The sequence below is a fragment of the Gigantopelta aegis genome, chromosome 5 (assembly GCF_016097555.1).
Source record: "Gigantopelta aegis isolate Gae_Host chromosome 5, Gae_host_genome, whole genome shotgun sequence".
Classification (NCBI taxonomy): Eukaryota; Metazoa; Mollusca; class Gastropoda; order Neomphalida; family Peltospiridae; genus Gigantopelta; species Gigantopelta aegis.
Window position 1 is genome coordinate 6808666 of NC_054703.1, and position 20705 is coordinate 6829370.

The following is a 20705-nucleotide window of genomic DNA, read 5'->3' on the forward strand; positions in this document are numbered from 1 at the left end:
ATTTGCAGATTTAGGTATAAACACTACTTATTTCAATATTTTCTTCCAGTGTACAAGCCAAGAGATTTATGAAAATTTAATATGGAAAACATTGTGGGCGAAAACAATCTTTGTTGGCGTCTCTGGAGACAGTCGCTAGAGTGATACCTAGTCATCGAGAAGTCTGCTTGTTACCAATGTGAAATGGTGTTTTGTAGACGAGTAGAGTCCGCCCTGCCACCTGAAGAAACCTCATCAATCATACGAGACACGTCAATAGTCGTGTGACCTGGTAGTGCATCACTACAGACATTGGAAACAATGAGCATCTCGTAAGCAACAAGTCAATTGTGTGACCAATAAGTTGTGAACGGTAGAGTAAAAACTGATTCTATTCCAGGAACAAGTATACTCAAATATGATCCCAGTCATTATGCGATCATCTAGTTTTAGGAATGTATAGTGAAAATGGACATCATTCCTGGAACAAGAATGGATGAGTGAATAAATTCCTGGAACAAGGGTCCTCAACAGTGACGCAAGCCATTGTGCTACCAACAAGTTCTAGGGCGGTATAATGATCACCAACACTATTCGTGGCAAAAGAGTCTTCAAAGATGACCCCAGCCATTGTGCAGCTAACACTTCCTAATCCAGCCAGAATGACTGTTGGACAATGAGGTAACACTTTAAACAGACCTCGCTGTTTAAAATATTTGATACTATCCACGATTGAACGCATCAGTTATTAGTAGATGTAGAACAAAGTCCATTACAGACTGAACAGGATCAATAGTGAACAAAGAACAAATTGTAAGTAATGCACATAATCAATTTCTGGGTGACATGTAAAACCGATACCATTCCTAGAACAAAGACGATTCTGGCATTGTGCAACCAACACGCTCCGAGCAGTCAGCAAAAGGAAAGGATTACTGTGAGCTGAAGAACGTGTTGAACCAGTCATCAAAATCAGGGTGAACTCAGTTCGTCCCTGAGGACACACCTAGATACTGTGAACCTACGCAGTTTTTCTAGCACTACTTTTCATCACCTTTCTGTTAGCTAATTGCACTAGAAAGTGTCATCAAGCAGCGTAGTAGGCATGGACCCTACAAACTGCTTCGTGTGTCATGTAAAGAAACACACATGCACAGGACAGCAGACGACTTAATAGTTTACACATAAAAAAGCTCTGCGGCTAATCGCATGCGTTTTGCACATGCACGGATCACACGCATCCAATCTAGACGCTGTCATTGAAACTAATGTATTTCGGAAGTTTATTTTATCCGGACAGCACACTCACGCCGCATCCATTTTATATGAGCCGTAACAAACTAAACTCTGTTCAATATATATTAAGGTTGGTACCATTTCAAAGTTGATACTGCCAGAACACAAATACACAAACAATAATTACTGGAGCTATACAAGAATTAATGGATGAATACATACATATATACATATATATATACAGTGTTCCAGCTAATTTAATTGTAGGGCATTTTTAACCCGAAAATCTTATTTTTGATGCAAGTACTGGATATGATCGAATTGTTTACATTCATAAATATCATATATGTAGAAATATCTATGCTGGTTTTAATTTTAAAAACATTTTTAGAGGGATGGGGACAATTAATTTCTAAACCCAAATTTATTATTATTAAATGTGGATGCTTGATGAAACAGTACATTCATCGCCGTATGCAATATTATTGTACTAATGTACTAAATATAGACACTATTAAAACCAATCTCGTTCCAGCCAGTGCAACTCGACTGGTATGTGCCGTGGTATGTGCTATCCTGTCTAAAGGAAAAAAGTAGCGGGTTTTTCTCTAAGACTAAATTTCAAAATTACCAAATGTTTGACATCCAATAGCCGATTAAGAAAAAATCAATATGCTCTAGTGGTGTCGTTAAATAAAATCAAACTTTAACTATTAAAATGTTTTACAAAAAGGTTGGATAACCTAAAAAATCCTATTCTTTTTTCTATTATATATAGTATTTATACCATTTAATATAATGCCCAAATGTAATTTAACATAAATAAATGAAATAATTAAAAGAAATCAAGAAAAAAAGAAAAAAAAAGAGAATGATTAAAAAGAAATAAAAAGAAATAAAGAAATAAAAGAACAAAAAAATAAAAAAATTGATATAAGGATATATTTGTAACAACTTGCTCACTGCATTTAAAAATGGCTATTATTGCATGTCAAGGTCTAGATAGATTTCATTAAGTAGCTTTTGCAGACATGCTTTTAACAAAACACAGTTATGCCTACATAGACCAAATAACCAGTGTTGCTAGTTTACTCTGTGCCATATTATAAAGATGCAATCAATGTGTCATTGATAAGGACTACTGACATCCGTTAAAACTATATGTATCTTGAACCGGCCTTGGTGGCGTAGTGGTTAAGCCATCGGACTACAGGCTGGTAGGTACAGGGTTCGCAGCCCGGTACCGGCTCCAACCCAGGGCGAGTTCTTAAGGACTCGATGGGTAGGTGTAAGGCCACTACACCCTCTTCTCTCTCACTAACCACTAACAAACTAACAACTAACCCACTGTCCTGGACAGACAGCCCAGATAGCTGAGGTGTGTGCCCAGGACAGCGTGTTTGAACCTTAATTGGATATAAGCACGAAAATAAGTTGAAATGAAATGAAATGTATCTTGGTCTGGGTAATTGCAAAGGCAGAAATTACTTTCAAAAATTTACTTATTAAAATAAATTTCGTATTTGACGTTCTGTCGAAGTTTATTATTATGGTCTACTTTCAACAAGGTGTGTGGTTATGTGCGTGACGGTGTGAGGATTACTTCGCATTCAAGCTTTGTAAGACCGCCTGTCCGCTCGTCTGCAGTCATATCAACTAACAACAGAAAAGAAAAAACACACCACATTACTGCTATCGGCTTTCACAACTGTGGCCAAACAATGTATTGTCAAACGTTTTTTAGTTGGGAATTCAGACTCGTAACAACACTGTACACGCTTTGGGTGGAAAGCAAGATTTTGTATTTTTATTTGACAATGAATTAGGGCAGGGCGGCGATAATCAGGGGCGGTTCGGAAACAAACACGGCATAGGGGCACATAACGTGTGCAGGGCGCAGCGCCCCTCTATTTATTGCTAGCTAGAACACTGTATATATATATATATATATATATATATATATATATCTTGCACTTCCAAATCCAGCCAGAAGGACTGTCAGACAATGAGGTAAACTGACCTCGCTGTTTAAAATATTTGATACTATCTAAGATGCAGCTGGAAAAACAGACAGACAGACAGACAGAAGGACGGAGACGAAACCTATAGTCCCCTCCGGTTGGACAGATAGAGGTATAATTAGCTAAACCTAGCTAACCTGCCTGTAACTAATTTGCATTACAGATCAATGAAGAAACCAAATGAAACAATGTTCTAAATTACATGAAACTGCCAGATTACACATAGAGAAACAATCTTTTGTTTTGAAGAACCAGACACCCAATGTTATTTTGGACTAGAATTATGAGAGAAAACAACAACAAAAAAACTATAATAAACAAGACATCGTTTATCTATTTATTTTTATTTTGTATATTTTTTATTTATTTGTTTATGTACTTACTTATATAATTACTTCTTAGTTACTTTTGCTTACTTATTCACATGTACTAACTTCCTTTTATTTTTTACTTTTATTTTATTTATTTATATTTAATACATGGATCAGTTTATATCTGATTTCTATCAGTTTATTTTAACTATCCCAAGTTAGGAGAACACATACAATTCATGTAGACCATTAAATCATGAACGATTAGTGATGATAATAAATGTAGTTTACCATGAATTTGTAGATTCAGTTATGAACACTAGAACTTTCAATATTTTCTTCCAGTGTACAAGCCAAACTATTTATGGAAATTCAATATGGAAAGGTTTGTGGGGGATCTTTGTGGGCGTCTCTGTCGATAGACTCGCTAGAGTGATACCTAGCCATTGAGAAGTCTACTTGTTAACAATGTGAAATGGCGTTTGTAAGACGAGTAGAGTCGGCCGTGCCACCTGAAGAAGCCTCATCAGTCATACGAGACACGTCAATAGTTATGTGACTTGGTAGTGCCTCACCACAAGCATCGACAACAAAGAGCATCATGTAACCAACAAGTCAATTGTGCGACCAACACGTTTTGAACGGTAGCGTGAAAACGGACACGGTTTCAGGAACAAGTGTACTCAAATATGATCCCAGTCATCGTGCGATCAACTAGTTCTAGGAAGGTATAGTGAAAATGGACATCATTTCTGGAACAACAATGAATGAATAAATTCCAGGAACAAGAGTCCTCAAAGATGACCTCAGCCATTGTGCGACTAACAAGTTCTAGGGTGGTATAATAAACACAGACACTATTCCTGGAACATGAGTCCTCAAAGATGACTCCAGCCATTGTGCGACTAACAAGTTCTAGAGTGGTATAATGAACACAAACACTATTCCTGGAACATGGGTCCTCAAAGATGACCCCAGCCATTGTGCGACTAACAAGTTCTAGGGCAGTATAATGAACACAGACACTATTCCCGGAACAGGAGTCCTCAACGATGACCCCAGCCATTATGCCATTATAACAAGAGTCTTCAAAGATGACCCCAGCCATTATGCCATTATAACAAGAGACCTCAAAGATGACACCAGCCATTGTGCCATTATAACTAGAGTCTTCAAAGATGACCCCAGCCATTGTGCCATTATAACAAGAGACCTCAAAGATGACCCCAGCCATTGTGCCATTATAACAAGAGACCTCAAAGATGACCCCAGCCATTGTGTCATTATAACAAGAGACCTCAAAGATGACCCCAGCCATTATGCCATTATAACAAGAGACCTCAAAGATTACCCCAGCCATTATGTGGCTAACACTTCCTAATCCAGCCAGAAGGACTGTTGGACAATGAGGTAACAGTTTAAACTGACCTCGTTCTTTAAAATATTTGATACTATCCAAACTTGAACGCATCAGTCATCAGTAGAACAAAGAACGTCCTTTACAGACTGAACAGGAGCAACAGTGAGAGTCTGTTGAAGAATAATTCAGATGATTTGGCAACAAAACTGGCGGATTTCTCAACTCTGTTGTGCTGCTGACATAAAACTATGTCCACTCAAACTGGATAAAACACGAAAAAGCAACATATCACGGAAGCTGCAAGCTTTAATAATTAAGAAGATAATAAAAATCTTATTTAGCTTCAAGTTTCAGGAGACTGGCCGTTTCAAAGCAAAAGCTGCCATAACCAAAATGGATGAAATGTTAGTTTGTTTTGGTTAAGACACCACTAGGGAACATTGATTTATTAATAGGCTATTGGTTATTGGTTGTCAACGATTTGATAATTCTGACAGAGGAACCCACTACCTTTTTACATTAGTAGAAAGGAATCTTTATATAGGCACCATCCTTCAGACAGCATAGCACATACCACTGCCTTTGATATGCCAGTCGTGGTGCACTGGTTGGAATGAGAAAGAGTTGAATGGGCCCACCGACAGGATCAATCCTAGACCGACCGCACACCAAGTGGGTGCTTTACAACTGGCTTCACACCCAAAGCCGATGATTAATTTATCATTGTGATCTAGTGGTGTCATTAAACAGAACAAAGTGCACCACTGAGATACGTCTCGCTCGATCCTAGGAAGCCTCCTACACATCAGTCACAAGTGGAAAAAGGAAGGAATGAATGAATGTTTAACGAGACCCCAGCACACAGATACACATCGACATAAAGTCTTAGAAAGGAATCATTTATTCGGACTATCTCACAGACAGGACACCACATGCTACGGTCTTTGATATATCAGGTGCACTGGTTGGAACGAGAAATAAACGAATGGACCAACTGACGGTGATCGAGGTCAGACTGACCTGGCATCAAGCAAACATTGTGTGTTTATGAATGTTACCCGACGATATGACTACTATACATTAACAGGAAGGAAAGAAGGAAGGAAATGTTTTATTTAACGACGCACTCAACACATTTTATTTACGGTTATATGGCGTCGAACATATGGTTAAGGAACACACAGATATATAGAGAGGAAACCCGCTGTCGCCACTTCATGGGCTACTCTTTTCGACTAGCAGAAAGGGATCTTTTATATGCGCCATATCCCAGGCAGGATAGTACATACCACGGTCTTTGTTAAATCAGTCGTGGAGCACTGGCTAGAAGGAGAAATAGACCAATGGGGCCACCGACGGGGATCGATCCTAAACCGACCACGCATCAAGTGAGTGCTTTACCACTGGCCTACGTCCCGCCCCACCTTTGGGCATGAAGGGGCATATCGAAAAAAGCTACCAGTATGCACATAAACTTGCCAAAACTAAAACAGAACAACAGTTTAAACAAACCAAATAGATGTTAAATGGACAAAAACATGTATCATCGTACTCACTTTAAACGTGGTAACAGGAGGAATAAAGGAACTTTATATATTACATGAGACTGCCAGAACTTAAATGGAGAAACAATGCAAACAATGGCGCAACAACTAATAACAGAAAGAGAAAAATACTGTTATAGAAATTATCAGTTTGTATGTGTGTATCACAGATATCAAATTACAATGCATTAAATGTATTTATTACCATGACTGTATTGCACATGTAATTGTATATTTTTCCTATGACGTTGTTCAATGGGTCGAGTGAATATAATTTCTGCTGTTGAAAAAGCAACAGTATATTGGCGAATTGCATCTAACTGCAGTACCACATAATAGAGTAACATCACACAATTTTATCCGAGATCATCAAATTTATGAAAAGATATCCCAAGTGTGGTTTGAGAGTATTCCATTGAGCCCAAAGATCATGTTAGAGTAGAATGGAATCGGAAAAGTAAAACAAGTTTGTTTTTTTATATTGTAATTCCGCACTTTATTGCAACACGACACAAAACATCATGCTAGTTATAAATCCATTACACAGTCCTATCTTAACCATCCAGTACAATTAGCCAAACCCAGCTCAGCAGGTATTAATTATTTTGTAATCATTGAGAGACGAAACCCGCTGCCGCCACTTCATGGGATACTCTTTTCGATTAGTAGGAAGGGATCTTTTGTATGCACCATCCCACAGACAGGATAGGAACAATGGCTGGGACGAGAAATAGCCCAATGGGTCCACCGATGGGGATCGATCTTAGACCGAATGCAGATCAAATGAACGCTTTACCACCGGGATACGTCCCGCCCCCTTAAGAAAAAAAAAAAAAAAACCTTTAAACGTGCTAACATTTAAAGTCGATAACAACAACAACAACAGAACCACTATCGAAATTACATGAAACTGCCAGAACGAAAATCGAGAAACAATGTACAGAAACAAAACGTAGAGACTGACAAACAGTTACAAAGAAAGACAGACAGACAGAAGGACGGAGACGAAACCTATAGTCCCCGCCGTTTGAAGATTGTTACCGTTTCAAAACTGGTACTGCCAGAACCAAAATACAAAAACAATACTTACTGGAGCCGTACAAGAATGAAAGGATGAAACCTGCAGACCCCCAAGGTTGGACAGACAGGGGTATAATTACTGGAGCTGTACAAGAATGAAAGGATGAAACCTGCAGACCCCCAAGGTTGGACAGACAGGGGTATAATTACTGGAGCTGTACAAGAATGAAAGGATGAAACCTGCAGACCCCCAAGGTTGGACAGACAGGGGTATAATTACTGGAGCTGTACAAGAATGAAAGGATGAAACCTGCAGACCCCCAAGGTTGGACAGACAGGGGTATAATTAGCTAAACCTAGCTTACCTGTCTGTAATTATTTTGTATTACAGGTCAATGAAGAAACAAAATGAAACAATGTTCTAAATTACATAAAATTGAACCAGCTTCTGTTTTGAAGAACCAGACAGCCGATATTATTTTGGACTAGAATTATGAGAGAAAAAAAATAAAAAAAATATTAAACAAGATATTGTTTGTCTATATATTTTTTATAGTTTTATTTATTTGTTTATGTAGTTACTTATGTAATTACTTCTTGCTTACGTTTGCTTACTTATTCACATGTACTTACTTCTTATTTCCTTTTATTTTTAACTTTTATTTTATTTTTATTTGTATTTTATTTATTTTTATTTAATACATGAATCAGTTTAATATCTGATTTCAATCAGTTTGTTTTAACTATCCCAAGTTAGAGGCACATATACAATTCATGTAGGCAATTAAATCACGAACGATCAGTGACGATAAAGGGAGTTTACCATGAATTTGTAGATTTAGGTATAAACACTAGAATATTTCAATATTTTCTTCCAGTGTACAAGCCAAGAGATTTATGAAAATTTAATATGGAAAACATTGTGGGCGAAAAACATCTTTGTTGGCGTCTCTGGAGACAGTCGCTAGAGTGATACCTAGCCATCGAGAAGTCTGCTTGTTACCAATGTGAAATGGTGTTTTGTAGACGAGTAGAGTCCGCCCTGCCACCTGAAGAAACCTCATCAATCATACGAGACACGTCAATAGTCGTGTGACCTGGTAGTGCATCACTACAGACATTGGAAACAATGAGCATCTCGTAAGCAACAAGTCAATTGTGTGACCAATAAGTTGTGAACGGTAGAGTAAAAACTGACTCTATTCCAGGAACACGTATACTCAAATATGATCCCAGTCATTATGCGATCATCTAGTTTTAGGAAGGTATAGTGAAAATGGACATCATTCCTGGAACAAGAATGGATGAGTGAATAAATTCCTGGAATAAGGGTCCTCAACAGTGACGCAAGCCATTGTGCTACCAACAAGTTCTAGGGCGGTATAATGATCACCAACACTATTCGTGGAAGAAGAGTCTTCAAAGATGACCCCAGCCATTGTGCGGCTAACACTTCCTAATCCAGCCAGAATGACTGTTGGACAATGAGGTAACACTTTAAACAGACCTCGCTGCTTAAAATATTTGATACTATCCACGATTGAACGCATCAGTTATCAGCAGATGTAGAACAAAGTCCATTACAGACTGAACAGGATCAGTAGTGAACAAAGAACAAATTGTAAGTAATGCACATAATCAATTTCTGGGTGGCATGTAAAACCGATACCATTCCTAGAACAAAGACGATTCTGGCATTGTGCAACCAACACGCTCCGAGCAGTCAGCAAAAGGAAAGTATTACTGCGAGTTCAAGAACGTGTTGAACCAGGCCATCAACATCAGGGTGAACTCAGTTCGTCCCCGAGGACACACCTAGATACAGTGTGCCTTCACAGTCTTTCTAGCACTACTTTTCATCACCTTTCTGTTGCCAAGCAACGCAGTAGGCGTGGACACTACACACTCCCTCGTGTGTCATGTAAAGAAACATACACACACAGGACACAGGACAGCAGACGACTTAATAGTTTACACATAAAAAAGCTCGCACAGACTGGATGCGGCGCGTGCATGCGGTCTGGCTGTTGCGTCTGCGTCTTCAGTCTTGGACATATACACCATATACGATTACTTCATTGCAGCTAACCGCGTCGCATACATCCAGTCAAGACGCTGACATTGAAACTAATGTATTTCGGATGGGTTTTTTTATGGGTTTTTTTATCTGGACCGCATGCACACGTCACATCCAGTTTATATGAGCTTTAACAAACTAAAATATATTTAATATTTATAAAGATTGTTACCATTTCAAAACTGGTACTGCCAGAACACAAATACACAAACAATAATTGCTAGAGCTATACAAGAATGAAAGGATGATATATATATATATATATATATATATATATATATATATATATATATATATATATATATATATATATATATATATATTCATATGTATATATATATTGCATTTCTTAATCCAGCCAGGATTGTAGGGCAATGGGGTAACACTTTAAACTGACATCGTTGTTTAAAATATTTGATACACATCAGTTATCAGTAGTTGTAGAGCAAAGAACCAGAGTCCATTACAACATGAACAGGATCTACAGTGAAAAAATTATATTTTGTAAGTATTGTACACAATCGTGCCAAAACCAAAATATGGTATGAGGTTAAACAAACCAAATGAATGCTAAAGGGATAAAGTAGTTTTTAATCTACACATACATTGTATGAAGTGCAACGTTGTTGAATTACTGAAAAAGTACATTCAATAATAAAATCAACAACCTTTAAACATGCTAACATTTAAAGACGATAAATAAAAATCAACAGAGCCACTATCTAAATTACATGAAACTGCCAGAACCAAAATCGAGAAACAATGTAAACAAACAAAACCTACAGACTGACAGACAGTTAGAAATACAGAGAGACAGACAGAAGGACGGAGACGAAATCTATAGTCCCCTCCGGTTGGACAGATAGTGGTATAATTAGCTAAACCTAGCTTACCTGCCTGTAACTATTTTGCATTACAGATCAATGAAGAAACCAAATGAAACAATGTTCTAAATTACATAAAACTGCCATATTACAAATAGAGAAACACACTTCTGGTTTGAAGAACAAGACAGTCAACGTTATTTTGGACTAAATTATGAGAGAAAACAACAAAAAACTATAATAAACAAGACATTGTTTGTCTATTTATTTTTTTATATATATATATATATATATATATATATATATATTACGTATTTACTTATATAATTACTTCTTACTTACTTTTTCTTACATATTCACATGCACGTACTCCGTTTTATTTTTTTACTTTTACTTTATTTTATTTTGTTTTTTATTTATTTATAATTAATACATGGATCAGTTTATATGTGACTTCTATCAGATTATTTTAACTACCCCAAGTTAGAGACACATATACAATTCATGTAGACCATTAAATCATGAACGGTTAGTGACGATAAAGGTAGTTTACCATGGATTTGTAGATTCAGTTATGAACACTAGAACATTTCAATATTGTTTTCTGGTGTACAAGCCAAGAGATTTATGGAAATTCAATATGGAAAACCGTGGGGAGGGGGGGATCTTTGTGGGCATATCTGTCGATAGACTCGCTAGAGTGATACCTAGCCATTGAGAAGTCTGCTTGTTAACAATGTGGAATGGTGTTTTCAAGAGGAGTAGAGTCCGCCCTGTCACCTGAAAAAACCCTCATCAGTCATACGAGACACGTCAATAGTTATGTGACTTGGTAGTGCATCACCACAAGCATCGAAAACAATGAGCATCATGTAACCAACAAGTCAATTGTGCGACCAACACGTTTTGAACGGTAGCTTGAAAACGGACACGGTTTCAGGAACAAGTGTACTCAAATATGATCCCAGTCATTGTGCGATCAACTAGTTCTAGGAAGGTATAGTGAAAATGGACATCATTTCTGGAACAACAAGTGAATGAATAAATTCCAGGAACAAGATTCCTCAAAGATGACCCCAGCCATTATGCGACTAACAAGTTCTAGGGTGGTATAATAAACACAGACACTATTCCTGGAACATGAGTCCTCAAAGATGACTCCAGCCATTGTGCGACTATCAAGTTCTAGAGTGGTATAATGAACACAAACACTATTCCTGGAACAGGAGTCCTCAAAGATGACCCCAGGAATTGTGCGACTAACAAGTTCTAGGGCAGTATAATGAACACAAACACTATTCCTGGAACAAGAGTCCTCAAAGACGATTCTGGCATTGTTTGACTAACAAGTTCTAGGGTGGTATAATGAACATATACACTATTCCTGGAACAAGAGTCCTCAAAGATGACTTCAGCCATTGTGTGACTAACAAGTTCTAGGGCAGTATAATGAACACACACACTATTCCCGGAACAGGAGTCCTCAAAGATGACCCCAGTAATTGTGCGACTATCAAGTTCTATGGTGATATAATAAACAGAGACACCATTCCTGGAACATGAATCCTTAACGATGACCCCAGCCATTATGCCATAATAACAAGAGTCTTCAAAGATGACCCCAGCCATTATGCCATTATAACAAGAGACCTCAAAGATGATTCCAGCCATTATGTCATTATAACAAGAGACCTCAAAGATGACCCCAGCCATGTGTCATTATAACAAGAGACTTCAAAGATGACCCCAGCCATTGTGTCATTATAACAAGAGACCTCAAAGATGACCCAGCCATTATGCCATTATAACAAGAGACCTCAAAGATGACCCCAGCCATTATGTGGCTAACACTTCCTAATCCAGCCAGAAGGACTGTCGGACAATGAAGTAACACGTTAAACTGACCTCGTTCTTTAAAATATTTGATACTATCCAACCGAGAACGCATCAGTCATCAGTAGAACAAAGAAAGTCCTTTACAGACTGAACAGGAGCAACAGTGAGACTCTGTTGAAGAATAATTCAGATGCTTTGGCAACAAAACTGGCGCATTTCTCAACTCTGTTGTGCTGCTGACATAAAACTATGTCCACTCAAACTGGATAAAACACGAAAAAGCAACATATCACGGAAGCTGCAAGCTTTAGTAATTAAGAAGATACACAAAGATCTTCTTTAGCTTCAAGTTTCTGGAGACTGTGCGTTTCAAAGCTGAAGCTGGCAGAACCAAAATGGATGAAATGTTAGTTTCTTTTGTTTAAGACGCCACTAGAGAACATTGATTTATTAATCGCCTATTTGTTGTCAACGATTTGGTAATTCTGACATATAGTCGTAGAGAGGAAACCCAATGCATTTTTACATTAGTAGAAAGGAATCATGTATAGGCACCATCCTTCAGACAGCATAGCACATGCCACTGCCTTTGATATGCCAGTCGTGGTGCACTGGTTGGAATGAGAAAGAGCTGAATGGGCCCACCGACAGGATCAATCCTAGACCGACGCGCACCAAGTGGGTGCTTTACAACTGGCTTGACACCCAAAGCCGATGATTAATTTATCATTGCGATCTAGTGGTGTCGTTAAACAGAACAAAGTGTACCACTGAGATACGTCTCGCTTGATCCTAGCAAGCCTCCAACACATCAGTTACAAGTGGAAAAAAGGAATGAATGAATGAATGTTTAACAAGACCCCAGCACAAAAATACACATCGACATAAAGTCTTAGAGAGGAAACCCGCCACATTTTTTTTTTTTTCCCCTCCATTTGTAACAAGGACTCATTTATTCGCACTATCTCACAGACAGGATACCACATGCTACGGTCTTTGATATATATCAGGTGCACTGGCTGGAACGAGAAATAAATGAATGGACCAACTGACGGTGATCGAGGTCAGACTGACCTGGCATCAAGCAAACATTGTGTGTTTATGAATGTTACCCGACGATATGACTACTATATATTAACAGGAAGGAAAGAAGGATGGAAATGTTTTATTTAACGACGCACTCAACACATTTTATTTATGGTTATATGGCGTCGAACATATGGTTAAGGACCACACAGATATATAGAGAGGAAACCCACTGTCGCCACTTTATTGGCTACTCTTTTCGACTAGCAGAAAGGGATCTTTTATATGCGCCATCCCACAGACAGGATAGTACATACCACGGTCTTTGTTACACTAGTCGTGGAGCACTGGCTAGAAGGAGAAATAGCCCAATGGGGCCACCGACGGGGATCGATCCTAAACCGACCACGCATCAAGGGAGCGCTTTACCACTGGGCTACGTCCCGCCCCCAGTCACAAGTGGATGCAGAACAAAGAACCAAAGTCCGTGGGAGAAATTGGAGCATTACTTGTGGGTTCACTAACGGAACAGGATCAACAATACGACGTTGTTGCAGTACAATTCAGATGGTTTGGCAACAAAGCTTGCGCATTTCTGTTGTGCTATTGACAACCTGGGTGAAACATGAAAAAGCAACTTATCAAGGAAGCTATGTAATATTTAAGACATTCAAGATTATATATATAAAATAAAATAACTTTAGCTTCAAGCTTTTGGAAACTGTCTGCCCATTTAAGGCCGACATAAAATATGTCCACTCCAACCTCGTGAAACAAAAATCAGCGACACACCAGGGAAGAAACATCATGTCTGCACGCTTTGAGTTTCAGAAAGATTATCAGAACCTAATGTCAGCTTCAATGATTTGCCTGTTTAAGGCTGAAACTGCCAGAACCAAAATATATGAATAGATGGAGCCTGGAGTCACATATCTCAATCAAACCAGAAATCTAAAAAAGTTAGATTTGTAGCTTAAACTGGATATAAGCATCTAAACATTGTGTAGAAAAGTAAAGTTAGATTTGTAACTTAAACTGGATATAAGCATCTAAACATTGTGTAGAAAATTAAAGTTAAAATTGACGTTTGTTTTCTTTACCGACACCAGCAGAGCACACTAATATGACTATCATCGGCTATTGAGTGTCAACAGAGCACACTAATATGACTATCATCGGCTATTGAGTGTCAGCAGAGCACACTAATATGACTATCATCGGCTATTGAGTGTTAGCAGAGAACACTAATATGACTATCATCGGCTATTGAGTGTCAGCAGAAAACACTAATATGACTATCATCGGCTATAGAGTGTCAGCAGAGCACACTAATATGACTATCATCGGCTATTGAGTGTCAGCAGAGCACACTAATATGACTATCATCGGCTATTGAGTGTCAACCATTTGGTAATGCTGGCATAAATTCTAAGAGAGAATTAATGAAAGAAGGAATATTTAACGACACCCCAGCACGAAAAATACATCAGCTAAGAGAGAAAACACGCCACATTTGTTTTCCATTTGTAGAAAGGAATCATTTATTCGCACTATCCCACAGACAGGATACCACATACTACGGTCTTTGATACATGTATATCAGGTGCACTGTCTGGAACGAGAAATAACCCAATGGGTCCACCGACGGGAATCGATCCCAGACCGACCACGCATTAAGCTACCGCTGTGAGTTTATGAATGGCGTTACACGACGATATCCTACTATATATTAACAGTGTCTTTTCCACCAGGGTCGGGTCTAGGGATTCTTTCTAAGGGAGGGGAGGAGGGGTGACCATGATGCAAATGAAAAGGGCACACGAATCAGCTGCAAATAAAAGGATTTTATCAACTTATTAAAAAACACTAACTGCAAGGGCGTAGGCTGGGGATTTTAGGGCTTCGGACAAACCACGCCAACCCCCATCCCCCCCCCCCCCCCCCACCCCCCAGCTGAGGCTAAAACGGGGTTTGTTTTTTTGCATTGAAATACTAGGCTATTCATATAGGATGTCCTAGGAAAATGTAGACACAAGGGTCCGCTAGGTTCATATTCGACACCTCCTCCCCATCTCAACCGTTCCCTGATTTATCCCCACTAAACTAAAGTAAACTAAAGCCCCTGACTACAACGCAGCTGTTAACACACGACTCCCTGTGACGGACATGATTAACAATGTGCTGGAGAGACAATAAAAGTCAGTTTTCACAAAGAAATATAGCAGCACTAAAGAACATTAATAATTATTGTAAACCAAACCTAGTTGAGAGCTCATATACTAGTCACAACAAGTTAAGGGACAGTAAAAAAAGAAAACAAGAACAGAAAAAAAGAGGTAATTAAAAGTAGGTTACAGACTTGAATAAAGCATTTCAGATTGCATGTACATAGCCTTTTACTCACAGCTTGTTTGGTTGCTGTAGACAGCGTATGACAAATGCATAAAAACACAAGACAGTTTGACTTTTTAAAACTTCTTTTTTTGACTAAGCAGGGCACCTGCCTCAAAACTGCATGGCGCACGTGAAACTCCTTTTTTTGTGATAACACTTTTCATGTTTATTAGGGTTGGGAGGGTATAAATGTATTTGCTATCTGGCTTCGGATAACCATGCCACAAAAACATAAACTGATTTTTCTGGACTGTGGTCGAGCCCAGCCAAATCTGAATGATAACATATCCACGAGACCAGTAGCGAGATGTCTGCAAGTGATCCATTCAGTCATCCATTACCTGCCAGAGAGTTTCCATACCACTGGAACAGCGAATGGGCGACCTCTCCCAGACGCAGTGTCCATGACTGTGGCCCGTAACTTCTTGTGACTAGTATATTACAATTACAATTACTATTACTATTACTATTAGTCCTAGAGAAATGGCATATATCTAACGTATAGACTGCGAACTCATTAAAGGGACATTCCTGACTTTGCTGCAATGTTTAAAATATTATCGACTAACAGAGAATTTTTGACGATTGTAATTAAATATCAAATACATTTTTCTGTATAAAATATTAGTGGCTGTATAATAAACGTGTTTCTGATCCTTGTAATATTTTTACTAGGTTATATTTCATCTTAGTTCCTAAAATATAGTTTTTTCGTACGTACGAAAATATTTGAAAACAAAATCCAGTTTGGGCTTCTTACACATATTAAAACAACCAGAAACACATTGAATATACAGACACTGATATTCTAAACAAGAAAATATATTTATTATGCAAGTTTAATCGTAGAAATATTTTATTAGTCGGAAACATCTTACAATGCAGCAAACTCATGAATGTCCCTTTAAAAAGCTGTCGTAGAAAACATATGTTACATATATACTTTGACAAACAAGGTTAGCAAATTGGTTAACATAAACGAAACTTCGTGACATTCAAAGTGATTTTTTCTTTTAAAGACATCACTAGAGCACATTGATTTATTAATCATCGGCTATTGGATGTAAAACATTTGGTAATAGTCTTAGAGAGGAAGCCCGCTACATTTTTCCATTAGGTCAAATCAGCTCATGGTGCTTAAATGTGCACATTCAGAACAAGCGGTTGTAGCGCACGCCTGTCGTGGGCGCAGATGTCGGCTCCTCCGTCCAGGACAGGATTTTCCATTAGTAGTAAGGAATTGTTTTATATGCACCATCCCACAGACAGGATAGCACATACCACGGCCAGTCGTGGTGCACAGGTTGTAAAGAGAAATAGCCCAATGGGTCTACCGACGGGGTTCGAACCTAGACCAACCGCGCATCAAGCGAACGCTTTACTACAGGGCTACGACCCGCCCATTCCAAGAGAATTGAGACACTGGATTCATCTGAGGTATCATTTGTCAGTTACCAGTATAGATACAAATACGAAACGCGTAACTGTCAGGTCATCGAATGTAGTTTGTATTTGTAACTAAAATACGGTAGTAGGCCTACCAAATTGCTGAACTTTTTTGCCTTAGTATACATTAAACATGCTACGTACAACCACAAATAGTCATACTAGTCATAATAATAATAATAATAATAATATTAATAATTATAATTATAATTATAATTATAATTATAATTATAATTATAATTATAATAATAATAGTAATAATAATAAAATGAACATGTTAACAGTAATAACAATAACATTATCAAATTATATAAAGTCAAACTTGCTATAATGGATCGTTGCAAAGCAACCACTTGTTAGTAAAGGAACTTAAATATATACCTTCTGTTTTGCCTCAATATAAAGGCCACCTATATATTTCCATTTTTATGTCCCTAGAGAAGTTACATACATACATATAATACAGGTTTGATTGGATATTTTGTACCTATCGTTGTGCGTGCGTGTGTGAGAGAGAGAGCGTGTATACTTGTGTCTGTGTTAAGGCTGGTCACACAATAAAATTAATTAAATTTACAGCATATTGCAGCAATCCCACTTCCACCATTCAATCAGGGATTTATCCAGGTTTTTTTTTTTTTTTTTTTTTTTTAACCAGGGTCTCATATCTGATGGGTCTGGGGAAATTAGCGCGAGTAAATCATATTCAGTAGGGCTTCCACCAAAAATTAGACTTCGGTACCCGAGGGTCAAACTCGACCCGGTGTAACAGCCCAAAATATACCCCCGACAAACTGTACCCGGGGATAAAGTGGGCTAGCCTGTTTTATACCCCTACCCCTCATTTTTTTTTACTAACCTGTATACAAAATAAATACATATATAATAAACGCTTTAAAAGACAAGCAACTATTGCTTTCATAAAAATAAAACTATCACAGATTAGTAATTTTAGAAGATATTTCGATATTCTCTGGCCCAAAATAAATAAATTATGATAGGGAAAAAAACTCTGGACATTGAAATACAGACTAGAGAGGTATATTCTGGGCTAGCCTGTTTTATTCCCCGAGTATAGTTTGGCGGGAGGTATATTTTGGGTCATTACACCGGACCCGAGCACCGGACTCTTAAATTAAATAATAAAGAGGAATAGGCCTGAAGTAAAATAGAATTATGCATCTTAATTCCAGCGCTGAACATGGATGCCAAATCATGCCATTGGATTGCCTCTAGAAACTGGTTGATACCTGTAAAGTATGGTTACGGACGGCCAGAATGAAAAGAGAAATTAATAACTATTGTGCAACTTGTATCGCTGATTTGTTACTGCTGGAAGGAATGAAATGTTTTATTTAACGACGTCAGATATATGGTTACGGACCATACAGATATTGAGAGAGGAAACTCGCTGTCGCCACTTCATGGGCTACACTTTTCGATTTGCAGCAGGCGTCAAAAGCAGGGAGGGAGCAGTGACCCTAACTGAATCTGAAAGGCCTGAGTATGTCCCCCCCCCCCCCCCCCCCCGGATATATATACTATATTGAAACCTACATTTAATGAATATCACCTACAGTTTGCCTCCCCCACACAACCTGTTTACCGGCATCTTCCGACGCCCTGTTTTGCCTTTACCATAGTTTGAAACCCAATAGCCGATGAATTTTGTGTTGGGGTGTCAGCAAACATTCATGCATTCATTCATTCATTCTTATGATGCCCATGGTGAGACTATGATTTAAGGACATGCTTTCTCTCTTTCCGATCTGGCTCATCTCTCTTGGACTTCTGTTTATTTCCTTTAACATCGTGTTTAACTCTCTTAGAAACGTACATGTTATCTCCCTTTATGTTCTTACCTCCCTTGGTTTCACTTGCATGTCTGGTAATGGAATTGACCTCTTCACTATGAAGATGCTTTTTCAATGAATTTTTTTCTCTTTTATTAGTTGCTGGTAGGTGAGTGTTTTGTTTTTTAAAACTATTTTTAGAGGGGAACAAATGTTTATCACGTGAATGTTTCTTTTTAGAAACTGCTAGGCTGATGCTTTTGTTAGAACTATCTTCTGAAACTAGCAAATTCTTATCATCTGAATTATTCTTTCCCGTCGTTTCTAAACTTTTATTACCTTTAAAACTGCTAGTATCTGCATCTTTGAAACCATTTCCAGATGGGGGAAAATGCTTACGATGATGACGGTGGTCTTTATTACCGAAATCTTGTTGTTTCCGTTCACTTCCTATTTTCGTTGAAACATTCGATGAACCAAATCGAGTGAGAATCACATTGTCTGTATTTCCAGTTTGAAGCACCTGGTCGTTTTTTACCCCGGAAACCTCTTTCCGATGAGATCCTATTTTCGTTGAAACATTCGATGAACCAGTTCCAGTGAGAACCACGTTATCGGTATTTCCTGTTTTAAGCACCTGGTCCTTTTTCTCCGAATCCTGTTTCCGGTGAGATCCTATTTTCGTTGAAAAATTCAATGAATCAGTTGAAGAGAGAAACACATTATCTGAATCTCCAGTTTTAAGGACATGGTCGTTTTGTCCGGGAACCTGTTTTCGGTGAGATCCTATTTTCGATGAAACATTCAATGAATTAACTGAAGTACGAAATACATTATCTGAATCTCCAGTTGTAAGCACATGATAATTTTTTCCGGGAATCTTTTTCCAATGAGATTCTATTTTCGTTGAAAAATTTGATGAACGAACTCGAGAGTGAAACACATTGTCATTATCTCCAGTATGATGCGCCCGGTCATTTTCCCCGATAACCTGTTTCCGATGAAATCCTATTTTCGTTGAAACATTTGACGAACTAACTTGAGAATGTTGCCTTAGCATTTTATTTGTCTGAATGCGTTGATGACCTTCACCAGAATCCTGCTTCCTCTGAGCTCGTCTTTTTGACGAAACACCTTTTGGACTCTTTCCCACATGTTTTACATGGGAGCTATTTCTTATTGTGACGTCATGACTTTGGCCAAAAGTTTGCTTCCACTGTAGTCCTCTCGAAGCATTTCGTGAAATTTCTACATTTCTTTTCGTTCTAAAAGGATCATCCTCCTCACCGACCCCCGTCCACATTTTCTGGAATGATTTGGAATTCTTCAAAAACGCTAACGTCGTAACAATCGTAATAACGGACACACAAAAGACTATAACAACAAAAAACTCTCGCATTCCGTGCATGTTGAAAACGGGTCGTCACGAAAACACGAGGGCTCGGAGTATACATGTATTTCCTGTTTGTCAGCATTCTCTCAAAGACGAATTCAAGAGTTTTTGTTCAGCCTCTGAATACTGTCTAGCATGGCAGCTTAGCAGTTGTCTCATAGGTCACTCTTAAAAGTCTCCTATCCAATCCCACAACTCGTCGTTACCTAGCAACATCCAACAAGGTGCAATCTGTTACGGAAACGAACGTCCCGGATTTAGCGTTCACTTGTTATAAACTGCAAACATAAAGGCTGTTGTCTTTCACAACCCAATTTTGATCTTCTAGTTGTTTGATTTTGTTGATGTTATTGTTGATATTGTTGTTGCGGTGGTCGTGGTGGTTTCTGTTTTTAAATGTATTGTTTTTAAACAAAAGAGTTTCAGAAACTAATAAATCTCTTAT